The sequence below is a fragment of the Cydia amplana genome, chromosome 20, assembly GCF_948474715.1.
Source record: "Cydia amplana chromosome 20, ilCydAmpl1.1, whole genome shotgun sequence".
NCBI lineage: Eukaryota > Metazoa > Arthropoda > Insecta > Lepidoptera > Tortricidae > Cydia > Cydia amplana.
The window spans coordinates 1,750,242-1,765,032 of NC_086088.1; the positions used below are offsets into that span (position 1 = coordinate 1,750,242).

General features: G+C 36.3%; 1 protein-coding gene and 1 long non-coding RNA gene across 4 annotated transcripts in view; both read right to left on the reverse strand.

Annotated features, from left to right (window-relative positions):
• The window catches only part of LOC134657483 (octopamine receptor beta-2R-like), a 240,349-nt gene that overhangs the window by 192,524 nt on the left and 33,034 nt on the right, over positions 1-14,791 (reverse strand). The window lies entirely within an intron of this gene.
• Positions 331-2,076, reverse strand: LOC134657609 (uncharacterized). The gene is made up of 2 exons (XR_010097632.1): positions 2,041-2,076; positions 331-720 (listed from the first exon to the last, which is right to left on the reverse strand). It is a non-coding gene; the product is annotated as an uncharacterized LOC134657609 (long non-coding RNA).

A 14,791-nucleotide genomic window follows, 5' to 3' on the forward strand; every position in this document is an offset into this window, starting at 1 on the left:
TTGCCACACTTTAGGCATTTCTTTCCCCTAGCAGGGCAGTTTTCACTGTTCGACAAATGTCCCCAGCTCCCGCATCTATAACATTCTTTCCCTTTTCTGTCTGTCTTCTCTTCGACTTTATTAATTTCTATCTGGACGTTTTTCTCTTTGTTTTTGTAATCCTCTAATTGCCTGTTAATAGCTTCCAGGGCATTGGCCTCTGAGATGATATTTTCTATTGTGATGTTATCTCCTCCCTTAAGTATTTTTTTCCTTAGTTCTTCTGACGCACATCTCTCTATGATTTGATCAATCAAATGATCTTCTACGTTATCAAATTGGCACTTCGCCGCTTGTTGTCTAAGGCGCACCAAAAACTTTTCAAATTTTTCATTATTTTCTTGCTTAATTTGTCTGAAGGTATGCCGTTCAAATCTTTTATTTTGCTTAGGTGCAAAATAACTGTCCAATTTTTCAATTGCCACCTGGAATACATCCTGCTCCCCGGACTCCTCTGATGTTATATCTGCCCCTGGTATATTAAAAAATATTTCCTGTAGTTCAGTTCCCCCCCAATGTAGCAAACTTGCTCGTTTTTTAGCAGCAGTCTTAACACCTGCCGCTTCCAGGTAAATGTACAAACTCCTCTTCCAACGTTCCCATCGTGTACATACAGAATTGATATCACCCTCGCAGTCAAACTTTTCAAGCGCCAGCGATGGTGTTGTCATTGTTGGCTTCCTGTTGACAAACAAAATATTGACTGTAGCAGGCACTAAACAGACGCCATCCGTTTAATCCTCCTCAGTCTTCATCCTTCCATCCAAGTTTCCATATGCATTTTTTTTTAATGCATATAATATATATTTATTTATGAACTGTAGTAGGCACTAAACAGACGTCATCCGTTTAATCCTTCTCAGTCCGCATCCTTCCATCCTTATGCATATAATATATATATTTATTTATGAACTGTAGTAGGCACTAAACAGACGTCATCTATTTAATCCTTCTCAGTCCGCATTCTTCCTCCCCTATTTCTACATATTTTTTTTTTCCAGGTATATTACAGTCATCATCTGCATACCTACATCTAAGTCGTTACAGCCATCACGCTTAACAACATCTTGCTTGGGACTATAGATTTTGACATTCTGCATATATTACATTTTAATCTCATTGGCTGGACTACTTTCCTATCACTGGACTATTAAAGCCTAAGTAATATAATCATTATTATTTTTTTTAAGTCATACAGTGTAATCTATATATTATCTTCCTTTATTGAAAATTACCCAATGACTAAATATTAGGTATTACTATTATGTCACCGGCAGAAATTTATTGTATTTTCCCCGATGTGACCGGACTATTATTATTTCGACTGGACTATCTTTTTTTTTTAGACTGGTCTATTAGGTCAACATCTCTATCGGTAGGTACCTATACCTGAAGAAAACAAACTTAGACAATGCCATAATCAAAACATTTTATAAAATACAACATAGTAGTGGTATTGAGTGAATATAGGAACAAAGTCATAAGTGCCATTACCGCTATTGGCGTTTATAACCATTTAATTTACCCTAGTTGAAAGTTGTAATGTAAGCTACACATGTATTCCCATTATTTATTCTGTGGTTAGGTTAGGTAACTTTTAAAATCACTATATGAACCTAACCTAACCTAAAAATTCATGGAATAAAACCCAGTCTAAGTCCCTGTGAGCAGCACAAGGTTCAATTTCGCATGTCGCTGTCTCGAATTACAAAACTAAGCCGCGTGTGCGCCGAACGTTCTCGACTGGCGCGTGTTTATGTATGTAGCAGGTAGGTATCTACCTGCTTATACTGCACGGCTTTTGTCATTGTTTGATACCGCCGTAGGGTAGTTAACTACGCTTGCGTTATATGCGTATTTTTATGATATATACCTACCTCTAATACCTCTAATATTGTAACTTTTTCGTAAACTTGAGCATCACTGCCAGAGATCACTACGTAGTCAATTCCTTCGTAAATACGAAATCATGAAATGTCACCAATTTATGGAATGACTTACCGATTCAGCCCGTCGCCAAAATGTAGTATTTGCCTCTTACACTGGATTCACAACACAATAATGAATATCGGCTCCTTGCTTTTCCACCACGTAACACGCAACCCCGCCTCGGCATCTGACATGTGTCATCGAGCTTGCGCGCGCCTAGAGTCCGTGTTCGTGCGCAGGAGACGACAGATATACGCTTCTCTTTCGCACGTATACTACACTAACCATGCACCTTTAGCTGACGAATAATCCACCCAGTACTCAACTAACTTTTTCCCTTAAATATTCCAATACTAGCTGTTGCCCGCGACTTCGTACGCGTGGATTTGTATATTGGTGGTTATATATTCTACATTAGCTTAGAACATTATGCAGCAAGAGATTGCGGTAGGACGGTTAATCATTTGTTAATTATTAATATTATACAACGCATGAGACTTGTCTTTCACAACCTACGAAGTTTCAAGCCCCTAACTGAATAAAATTGTCCTCGATATAATCCCTCTAAACCCCCTTAGAAGATTTTCATGTCCTCTATTTAATAAAACCTAACTACCTATTTACGAAGTTTGAAGTTCCTAGCTTTAAATAAAATTTGAACCCTATACAACTTTCAACCCCTTTTTAACCATTTTAGGGGATGAATTTTTCAAAAGCTGAAATTATTTTTCTTGTATTCTAATAATATGCCTTTATACAACGATTCAAGTCCCGCACTCAAAAAAATGTTTGGCCTCCATACAAATTTTCAACCCCCTTTTCACCACCTCGGGGGATGAATTATCAAAATCTCTGAAATTAGTTTTCTTCTCTTTTGATAAAATACATTTTTATGGAGTTTGAAGTTTGTAGCTTTAAATAAAATTGGAACCAAACTTTCAACCCCCTTTCGACCCTTTAAGAGATGAATTTTTATAAACGCTGAAATTACTTTTCCCGTATTTAAATAATATACCATTTTACAAAGATTCAAGCCCCGCACTCACAAAAATGTTTGATTTCCATACAAAATTTTAACCCTTTTTCACCACCTTGAGGGATGAATTTTCAAAAACACTAAATGAGACTTCTTCTCTTTTAATAAATACCTTTTTATGAAGTCTCGAGTTCCTAGCTTAAAATAAAATTTGAACCCCATACAAACTTTCAACCCCTTTTTAACCCTTTTAAAGGATGAATGTTTAAAAACGCTGAAATTACTTTTCTAATATACTAATAATATGCCTCTGCACAAAGATTCAAGCCCCGCACTCATAAAAATGTTTGATCTCCATACAAATTTTCAACCCCTTTTTCACCACCTTGAGATATGAATTTTCAAAAACGCTGAAATTAGTTTATTGCCCGTTTAAAATAATACCTTTCTACGAAGTTTCAAGTTCCTAGCTTAAAATAAAATTTGAGCCCCATACAAACTTACAACTCCTTTTTAACCCTGTTAGGGGATGAATTCTACAAAACGCTGAAATAACTTTTCCTGTCTTCTAATAATATCCCCAAATAGAAAGATTCATGTCACGCGTTCGAAAAAAATTTTGATATCCATACAAACTTTCAACCTTTTTTCACCACCTTAGGGGATGAATTTTCAAAAACGCTGAAATTAGTTTTCTTGTATCTTAATTTAATACCTTTTTGCAAAGTTTCAAGTTCCTAGCTTAAAATAAAATTTGCACACTATAGACAAACTTTCATCCCCTTTTTAACCCCCTTAGGGGTTGAATTTCCAAAAACGTTGCAATTACTTTTTTTTGTAATCGGCTATTATACCTTTCTAAGAAGTTTCAAAGCATTTGTAATGGATTCAAACTTTCAACCCCTTTTTAACCCTGTTAGGGGATGAATTTTCAATTACGCTGAAATTACTTTTCCTGTATTTTAATAATATCCCGAAATACAAAGATTCAAGTCCCGCGTTGGAAAAAATGTTTAATATCCATACAAACTTTCAACCCCTATTTTACCACCTTAGGGGATGAATATTCAAAAACGCTGAAATTAGTTTTCTTGTATTTTAATAACATATATTTTTACGAAGTTTCAAGTTCCTAGCTTAAAATAAAATTTGAACTCCATACAAATATTCAACCCCTTTTTAACCCTGTTAGGGGATGAATTTTACAAAACGCTAAAATAACTTTTCCTGTCTTCTAATAATATCCCCAAATAGAAAGATTCAAGTCCCGAACTCTCAAAAATATTTGATCTCCGTACAAACTTTCAACCCCTTTTTTACCACCTCAGGGGATGAATTTTTAAAAACGCTGAAATTAGTTTTCTTGTTTTTTTAATTTAATACCTGTTTACGAAGTTTTAAGGTCCTAGCTTAAAATAAAATTTGCACCCCAGGACAAAGTTTCATCCCCTTTTTTACCCCCTTAGGGGTTGAATTACCTAAAACGTCGCAATTACTTTTTTTTGTCATCGGCTATTATGCCGTTCTAAGAAGTTTCAAAGCATTTGTAATGGATTCAAACTTTCAACCCCTTTTTAACCCTGTTAACAGGGTTACCTGTTAGGGGATGAATTTTCAAAAACGCTGAAATTACTTTTCCTGTATTTTAATAATATCCCCATATACAAAGTGTCAAGTCCAACACTCACAAAAATATTTGATCTTCATACAAACTTTCAACCCCTTTTTCACCACCTTGGGGGATGAATTTTCGAAAACGCAGAAATTAGTTTTCTTGTTTTTTAATATAGTACATTTTTACAAAGTTTCAAATCCCTAGCTTAAAATAAAACTTGCACCCCATACAACCTTTCATCCCCTTTTTAACCCCCTTAGGGGTTGAATTTTTCAAAATCGCTTCTTATCTCTTGTACACTTTATAAATTCAACCTAGTGTGCAAATTTCAACTTTCTAGCTTTTGTAGTTTCGGCTCTGCGTTGATGAATCAGTCAGTCAGTCAGTCAGTCAGTCAGTCAGGACACTTGCATTTATATATATAGATTATATACCTAATTAGCCGACCATTAGGAGTAATAACTTGCCAAAACAAATAAAGTCAATAAAAATCCAAAGTACAATGAAATTAAAGGCCTTTTTACAGGCCTCTGAGTGATTACAAGTTAATTCAAATCGGAAAATTATTACCTACTGAAAAAAATATCTTACATACCTAGGTGTTTGGATGGTTAAAGTTATATTATTTCACGCAACGACGCATTTATAATAAGTTTTATCTAGAAATATTAAATACGTCTAATTTTGGCGTTTTACTTGTTTTTATAAATGTGGGCATCTTATAAATAGTAGGATGATAAAATCTAGTCAATTAAGTGGATTTCTGCCAAATATCCTTAGTTTTAGCAATATGTGATAAAAGCTTTTGAATAAAACGATTTCTCGTTCCTTTTTTTATTTTTTATAATATTCGAATAATTATTCGAATATTCGAATACGTCGTCAGAAAAAGTCGAATATTCGAATATCTAAAAGTTTCGAATATTTGCAAGCCCTACATACAACAAACGTGATTTTTGACCGAAGTTAAGCAACGTCGGGCGGGGTCAGTACTGGGATGGGTGACCGTTTTTTTGCTTGTTTTGCTCTATTTTTTGTTGATGGTGCGGAACCCTCCGTGCGCGAGTCCGACTCGCACTTGGCCGGTTTTTTTTTATAAACAGCTATAACTTTCACAACAAGCAATAACTCCTGTCTACTCATAATAATGCACAAAACTTTGTTAGTATTATTTACGAATACCCGCAAAACAAAGCGGAATTCACTGAACAAAGCTGCATCTCCACTTGTGTTTCGATGACAAAAGCCATTCGGATCTGTGAAGTCCAGATGTGTACTCGTATTTCTATTGGTTGCAAGAAAGAGTCGACTTTTAGGAGCACCAGTATATCGAGGCATTCAGGTATTCAAATTTTAGTTATTCGATCTGTTTCTGATATGATACTGATCTGTCTGTGTTATTAAGTGACTTTTATGGTTGAAGAAAATGTCTATCGCCTGTAAATTTTGGGTGCAAATAATAATAATGCGTACCTACTCGGAGTGTGCACTTTGTAACATTGAATTGGGGTGGTCGCTAAATTTAATTCCCTCTACAGTTTTCTTATAAAGAATTAATATCCCTTCCCCTTCTTCAGCCGGTCCCTCAATACTGAGGATCGTGACATCATGTCCTTCTGTTGAAGACCAGGTTCCTCCTTAGGTTTAGAAAGAAATAATACTAAATTTTAATTAAATAAAAATATCTATACTTATATACCCATACTGTTTGTATTAAAAACGGGTCACTCACGTATTTTAAGTCGAACACGCTCGACATGTTTCACTCCGTACCGTCTGTGTCTCACGGAAGTTTTGTTATTAAAATCACATACTGTTTGCATTATAAAATTGTCGATCTGTACCTACGTGTAAAATTCTCCTATAATGTAAATTTTATTTCTATTACTTGTTCCAAACTTACACTGGTTTGGCCAACCATTCGACTGTGTTCATTGAAACCAAAACTAGGGCATGCTCCCGGGAATTCCCGGTTCTCAAATTCCCGGGAATTCCCGGGAATTTTATAGTGTCGAAAGAACCGGTACTGAAGACCCGGTACCGGTACTTCCCGGTTCTCATCAGTATGCGTATTTACACCCATTTCAATAGTTGTTGTCTTAGTACTTTAGCTCCGGACATTAAATAACATTTTAATAATGGTGCTACGAAACGGGGAACCCAAAAATAACCCGACAAACTAACCTAGTAAAGTGGTAATTTGTAAAAATTCACCAAGTTTTCTATTTCAACTTTGTTTTTATCTGAATCATCGTTTAGTACTTTTATGCCGTTACATAAAGGACTAATGATATTAGCAATCTATGTATGTTTGAATGTGTCATATATCCCAATGGAGCCTTAAATCTACTAAGTTACTTACACCTATTTAGATGAATAAGGTGTCTATCTATACATTTTGACCCGGGTGACTTATTAAGCTATAATCTTTACAGAACTTTTAAATCACACAAGTAGGATATTATTTATTTATTATATTCGAATATTCTTCTTCTAGTTTTGGTTTTAGATGAAAATATTCCGTTCTCGGGTTGAATTTTTAACTCCTGTATCCCGTCAATCCCGAGTCGTCATAGTGCTGAGTGCATCGACTACGGCCGTGTTGCTCGTACACCTTTAAGCCCAGGAGCAGGCAAAGTGTGGCTGTTAATTCGTAAAATAGGTGGGACCGCTAAAAGTGCTTTTTTATATAAAATAAGTCGTTTATTAATCCTTATGAAATTGTTCATATGAAAATAAGTAAATAATTCATAAAGATTGTACGCTAACACAAACAATTTCTTAAAAAGAATCATAAGATGCCTTCATGGGAACCGGGAAGAACCGGGAATCCCGGTTCCGGCCATGTTCAGAACCGGGAAATAAAATTCTTGGTACCGGGACCGGTACTGCATGCCCTAACCAAAACTATGCGGCCTGAAAACCACTTAAAACGCTCAACTTTTGTGGAGCGTGCGTGTGGATGTGACACTATTTTAATTTTACGTGCAAATTGTGCAAAACAAAAGCGGCCAAGTGCGAGTCGGACTCGCCTATGAAGGGTTCCGTATTTAGGGGATTTATGACGTATTAAAAAAAACTACTTACTAGATCTCGATCAAACCAATTTTCGGTGGAAGTTTGCATGCAAAAAAATATATGATGTACATTAGTATCATATTTTTTTTTTTTAGTTTTATCATTCTCTTATTTTAGAAGTTACAGGGGCCCCCACACATTTTACCACTTTGGAAGTGTCTCTCGCGCAAACTATTGAGTTTAGAAAAAAATTATATTAGAAACCTCAATATCATTTTTAAAGAATACCACACGTATGGGATTGATGAAAAAAAAAACAAAATTTGAGTTTCAGTTCTAAGTATGGGGAACACCCAAAATTTATTGTTTTTTTTTTCTATTTTTGTGTAAAAATCTTAATGCGATTCACAGAATACATCTGCTTACCAAGTTTCAACAGTATAGTTCTTATATAGTTTCGGAAAAAAGTGGCTGTGACATACACGGACAGACAGACAGATAGGAAGACAGACAGAAATACAGACAGACAGACAGACAGACAGACATGACGAATCCATAAGGGTTACGTTTTTGCCATTTGGCTACGGAACCCTAAAAATGGGGAAGACAGTTTGTACCTACCTGTATAATTTCCGTGCGAAATGTTTTAAGCTTCATTGCTTACGACTAGTACAAACAGCAACACTCTTCACACTGTCCATCGATGGACCTTATTACAAAAGGCATAAGGTCCACTGATGGACAGTTAACAGTGTGGGCGATGGTAACTAGGTATTAGGGAAATTAATATTTTTGTTATTACAAAGGAATTAAAGTATCACAGAAATCAGGGTCTCTATTATTTCCCAAATAGTTTTAAGTCATACATGTATTGTTTTCCCGCATTTTCAGGATTGCCATAAAACAAACCTAACCTAACCTAACCCATCTATAAGATAACCTAACGAAAATCCTGAAAAGTTCAGTTCCAGTTTTATGACTAATGATAATATGACAAACAATACATTATGACTTAAAATTTTATGGAAACCAACGGGACCCCATTTCGTCCCACAGTTCCCACACAACACAGACGAGCAAAGACATACCAAACTTAATTAAGTTTTGTAAGCCTTCTAATCCTACCACTAGCCTCTGAGTTTTAAGCTCCTGAATTTTGGAGACCATGACGTAATAGGAGACCTTTTAAATTTAGTCGTATTTCATTTGGAATAATAGTCTTTAGCCTCTAACCGCCCATACGTCAAACCTTGCCAAGCAAAATGAAATATTATTTTGTCAACACAAAGTTCAAATTAGAATGGTACAGGAGCCCTTTTTATAGGTCTCTGGGTGGGTAGAGGTTATACTAGTTGGAAAGACAATGGAGATTTCTCTTTAGGTATTAAGCATAAGCTTTAGGTATTAAGTAAAGCATAAGCTTTGAAACGAACTTTTCCGGGCTTTACGTAGAAAAGAAAAAGAAATAGTAAGCACCTATTACGCGAAAAGATTAGATACCTATACAGCTCAAGTAGTTAAGCTGAGTCAAATAAAACTCGATTTTTTTTAAGAATATGTCTCTAATCTCCTATGTCTCTAATCTCTATTTCTTTACATAGACATTATGAAATACAATTTAAGCTAGAAAATTTGTTAGTTACAACTTGTAACTAACAAATTTACTTACAAGTTGTTCGGTCATTTAATTAAAAAAAAATCATTAGTTTATTTACTTTTCACATAGTTATGACAAGAGGTCAATAGAGGTATGGCTTTTTAAGCCTTTATAGTATAATGAGGGACTAAGTAGTTTGTGTACGATTGTATTAACTAATTTCATAATATGAAAACGAAAACATGTGTGTTTATATCATGAGCTACTTAAAAAACACTTTGGAATACGATCCCGCAACTGAACAGGTCAAGTGCTGTGTCAATCAGAGTCAAGAGCATTTGAACTATGCCGCATTTTGAGCGCAGTCAATTTAAACAATTATGTGCAGAACAGTACTTTAGTAAACAAGGCAATTTGGCTTTTGTGTGTGAGTGTGAGAGAACAAGGTGCGTGGCGGAACTAAATGACGATCGCGTTTGATGTGGTAAAAGTGTGTGTACAAAAAAAAAACCAGCCAAGTGCGAGTCGGACTCGCGCACGGAGGGTTCCGCACCATCATCAAAAAATAGAGCAAAACAAGCAAAAAAAACAAGAAAAAAAACGGTCACCCATCCAAGTACTGACCCCGCCCGACGTTGCTTAACTTCGGTCAAAAATCATGTTTGTTCTATGGGAGCCCCACTTAAGTCTTTATTTTATTCTGTTTTTAGTATTTGTTGTTATAGCGGCAACAGAAATACATCATCTGTGAAAATTTCAACTGTGTAGCTATCACGGTTCGTGAGATACAGCCTGGTGACAGACGGACGGACTGCGGAGTCTTAATAATAGGGTCCCGTTTTTACCCTTTGGGTACGGAACCCTAAAAACAAATAAAGTCTAAAATATTTCTTTTACAGATAATATAGCATACTAAAATACACTACAACTCTCTCTCTTCGATTTCATGTACTTAAATGTTATAATCACGCACGCGCGTTCAAGCGGTTGTACTGTATGGAATTATAAAACAGCCGTCACATCGCTCGCGAACTGGGCACGCTGGGCACTCAGTGAAGAATTAGCTTATTTGGCTCGAGCCGTGCTGCATACATCTGGCGGCCTTGCCAAGTTGACAATCGTTGATAGAAAACTCCAAACGAAACTTGAATGATAATGATACAGAAATAATCACGTGACTTTTCGTACCATATCCGTCATTCGGATACATTTTTTCATTTCGTTCGGCGTTTGTGTAGGATTGTCACCTTTGTGTTAGACAGAAGACAAACTATCAAACAAATGAAACCATGAATTCCCAACCTAGTCATAAAAGGAACATGAAAATCATCATGACTCCCATTACAATTGTCATTGTGACAGTGTTCAAAGTGACTCATATAATTTGTTTGACCGGACGGCAAATCGTCTAAAGGACGACTCAGACTACACACTTAACAGACGTAACTGCCATTAAAAAATCAGTTTGAATTTGGACTTTGTTGCTTAAGAATACGGTATATAATTGAGATTCCTAATAGTTGTTGGCAGGTATGCGTATAACAGAGTGCTAATCCGTACCGAGACCGAAGTCTTAGCTAAGAACGTCCGAAAACGTCCGGGTTCGATTCCTGAGCTGAGTACAAGTTTAAAAAAAATGTATGAATGCAGTTTTCCTTGTTACTAAAATCGATGACATGGTTCCTAAGAACAGATTTTCGTATGACTTATAGTTTCACACTTTCCCATACTGACCGATATAAATGTTACAAATGTTACACCCTGTATATCGCAGACATATGAGTATAACATTAGATTGTGTTTTTTTTAGTTTTGAGTTTAATTTTATAATAATATTATAGGTAGTTATGCTAGTTTTAAGATATTTATATAAGAGGCAAATAGTTGTCTAAAAATAAAGTATAATTCCTGTTCATTTAGTTTATTGTATTTTGAAACTTATTTTCACCACTAAAATTGTATTGGCAAGTTTTTATTCATTCATTATTTAAAAATTAAATGGCTTCAGTCCAGTGGGACCATTTCGCCAGTGTCAAAGTATTGTGCGCCATAAATACGACTAAAATTAATAATAATAATAAAATAATAAATATTACGGTTAGTACAAGATAGTGTACGGTGATTTTATTAGCTCTTGTAAAACGACAGCTGGACTTTGCAAGAAGCACGTGGATAACCGGCCGTTGACTCCAATATGGTGGTTAAACGCGTTTCAAGATTAATTCTCCATTGACTGCAAATTACCACATTAGTTTACTGTATAATAAGCTATCAACATCACACTTTAAACAATATTAATGAGCAAAAAACATAGGAATTAATCACGAGGCGTGACTATCAAGATGGCGCTCGAACCGGAAGTCCGATTTTGATTTGTAGTCTGCCAGAAGACTGACGGATGGATCTACACTATATTGCCGTGCCCTTGCAGGGTGTCACATGTATACCTTTATGTTCGATTCCATCCATGTTTGTAATGTGATATGCAATAAAGTATTCTATTCTATTCTATACACACGGTCATAGAGAAAAAATACATAGAGTGCTCACTCCATACATCAGTTTTAGTACCAAAAAGACTATTAGCATCTAGCATCGAGTAGCGGAAGTATCAGTACTGCTACTTGACAATAGATGTAGCACCGACCGGAAAGTCTTATGCTGTTGAGATAAGACTTTCCGGTCAGTGCTACATCTATTGTTAAGTAGCAGTACTGATAGTTCCGCTACTCGATGCTAGATGTAGACACTGAAATTAATAGTCTGAACTGATCTATGGAGTGAGCACTCTTGTCTTACTATATTTCTCTATGACACGGTGTAACACATCCTTAATATCTTCGTGATATGTAACACGTGTTTGTGACTCAGTGACGTGACCGTTATCAAATCCTCGTGAAAGGCGCCATATTTATTTTATTTAACATTTACTTCAGGCGAAATACTAAAGTGTCCAAAAAGGTAAAATGGAACTTGGAAATTAGATTTATACGTCATATTGCAGAAATAGGATATGTCTTGCTTTTTATTTTCTATGTTTTTCTTTCGGAGATCACAAAAACAATAAAATCCCGTCTTTTTCTTACTATGTTAATAAAAGAGGGACGGGTCGGGTGGTACCTCGCCGCGAGATACTGTCGCGCCAATCATGTGCTATCCCGTCTGTTTCAATAGTACCTAAGCAATTAAGCTTGAAAAGTGATGCATTGGCGTAATTTTTGTATTAATGCTAATCCTTCTTTTATAGATATTAGCCATTCAAAATTACCCGTTTAAGAAGTTACCCGAAATATCATAGAGCTATTACTGAACCGCGATCAGAAAGGGATTAGAAATAACAGATTTCCATACACTTACGTCAAAATCAATATGGATTGACAGCTATCTCAATCCCTTTCTAATCGCGATTCAGTAATAACAGTAGCCCCTGTCAACAAATATTGAAAGAGGCCTTGTCCGTACCTCCAGAGTCTGGAGTCCAGACACCAGTGCTATCGACATTCGCTGACAGGGGTCAGCACGGCTAGCACATGATGGGCGCGACAGTCGACAGGCGAGAAAATGCCGCGACATAGAGCTCTCTCGCGAATCGGTAGCATAAGAGCCGCGCGACAACCCGCTGTCTCGCGGACAAATGTCAAAGCGACATAATTTTGTCGTTTGACAGTTCCACGCGGGATACTCTCGAAAATCGTAGCACGAGTGTACTATGGGAGACAAAATGTCCCGCGTTTGAACGTCAAAATGAGAGAAATTGTCTTCGAGGCTAGAGGGTCGCGACTAGGGTTTGCTCCCGGTACTGAGTTTGGCGACAAGCGCATTTGGTCGAAGTTTTGTTGACTTTTGTTCTAAAAGAAAGAAAATTTTCCATATTTTATATTTATTTCATACTACAACACTTTTTTGTTTAAGTATAATTTGAATCTTGAGTTTCATGATCATGCCATTAATATCAAAATTATTATATTTTTTCACAATGACTTGTTTGTTCTCTTAAGTTAAACGAAAATCCGACAGAAAAAAATTTAAGCCTAAGATTGTACGATCATGACCACATCAACAAAGCAAACCTTTGGTGGCGAATTGACTGGGGGATAATTAATAGAAACATAAATAATTGATACAAAAATATTACATTGCTAATCCGGGAAACAATTACGTGCTATCAATCAGTGCTAACCCGTTATATTTACACGCGTATTTTTACATGCAATTATTGTTGACAACCTATATTATGTCGCTCCTTAGGTGTTTCCATTCATTGTGGGATATAAACAACACAATCCCGACCTGAATATTGCGATCAACCTCACTTATAATAAGTAAATGCAAAAGTAAATCTGTACCTATGTACAGTCAGCAGCAATAGTTGCTAAGCGGGCGAGGTGTTCAAAATGATCTTGACGCGACTTTATTGTTAAGAGAATAAGAGCGCGTCAAGGTAATTTTGAACACCACGCCCGCTTAGCAACTATTGCTGCTGACTATATGTTACCTCTTGACGCTTAATCCGCCGAACCGATTTAGACGAAATTTTGTGAAACAACATTCCACAAAGAATGCAAATAATGAATCTGGCAGCTCAACTCAAACTCCACCTCACAGAAGACCACAGCCGTAATACTTACTTTGTAGTGTACGAGTTGGTACTAGCCTAATCCTTAAGTTACGATTCCCACCGACCGGCTGGAGTTGGGCCGCGCCGGAATGCTTTTTCAGTGTACCTATTTACATAATGTGTGGCAGAAGCGATAGAATCCGTCCGGAGCCATCCGATCCGCAAGCAGCCGACCGGCTTTGGGCATACAAATGTGAAATGCGCTCCGACTCCGACGAATCGTACTTAAATCTGAGTACCTATCTCAAAAAGGTCAAAGTAAATAAAATCATTTAAAGTTTTTGGTAGTATTTATTTAAAAGTCACATTATTTGAGAAGTGTTATCAACACTAGACTGTCCTTGTACGGAGTAGGTTCCCAACTTGAGCCCTTCTATGTCCTCCGTGATGGCAGGAGGGCTGCGGTTAGCAGCAGCATGCTTAGGTGTAGAGAATACCTCCGTGTTTGATGATAGGCTTGTGCATGATTGTCATTCAATCTATCTTCGAAGCCAGCAATGCAGCGGCTAGCCAGCCATAAGGGAGATATGTCGGGGATTAGCATAAGATATTTAGTCTGTAAATAAGATTTAAAAGGAATGTAATTTTTTTGCAAAAGACAACGGAAAAGAGCTTTATGAAGATTGAATTGTGTACGTAAGTACTTACAACTTGACTTCTTCGTAAAGATGGTATTTTGTTAGCCAAAACTTTTAACAAAACGCCAATTATTCGTAAGGAGTTGTATTTTAATGATTAGGTAGGTAATCTTTAGATAATTATAATAATATATTCCAACTTGTAACGACAAAGCGAATCAAATTTTGATTGACAGTATTGACACTGACATTTTCGACTTAAAAATAATATTTGCTATTTCTTATTCTTCATACTGCGAGAAAGAGACAAAGTTATCGTGACTAGGGACGCTCCGTTTCTAAGGCTGACTATTCATTACTTATCCGATTATTATTTTACCGATTCAGTGTTGCCACGAATGAAAAGTTTGTTCCATGTATA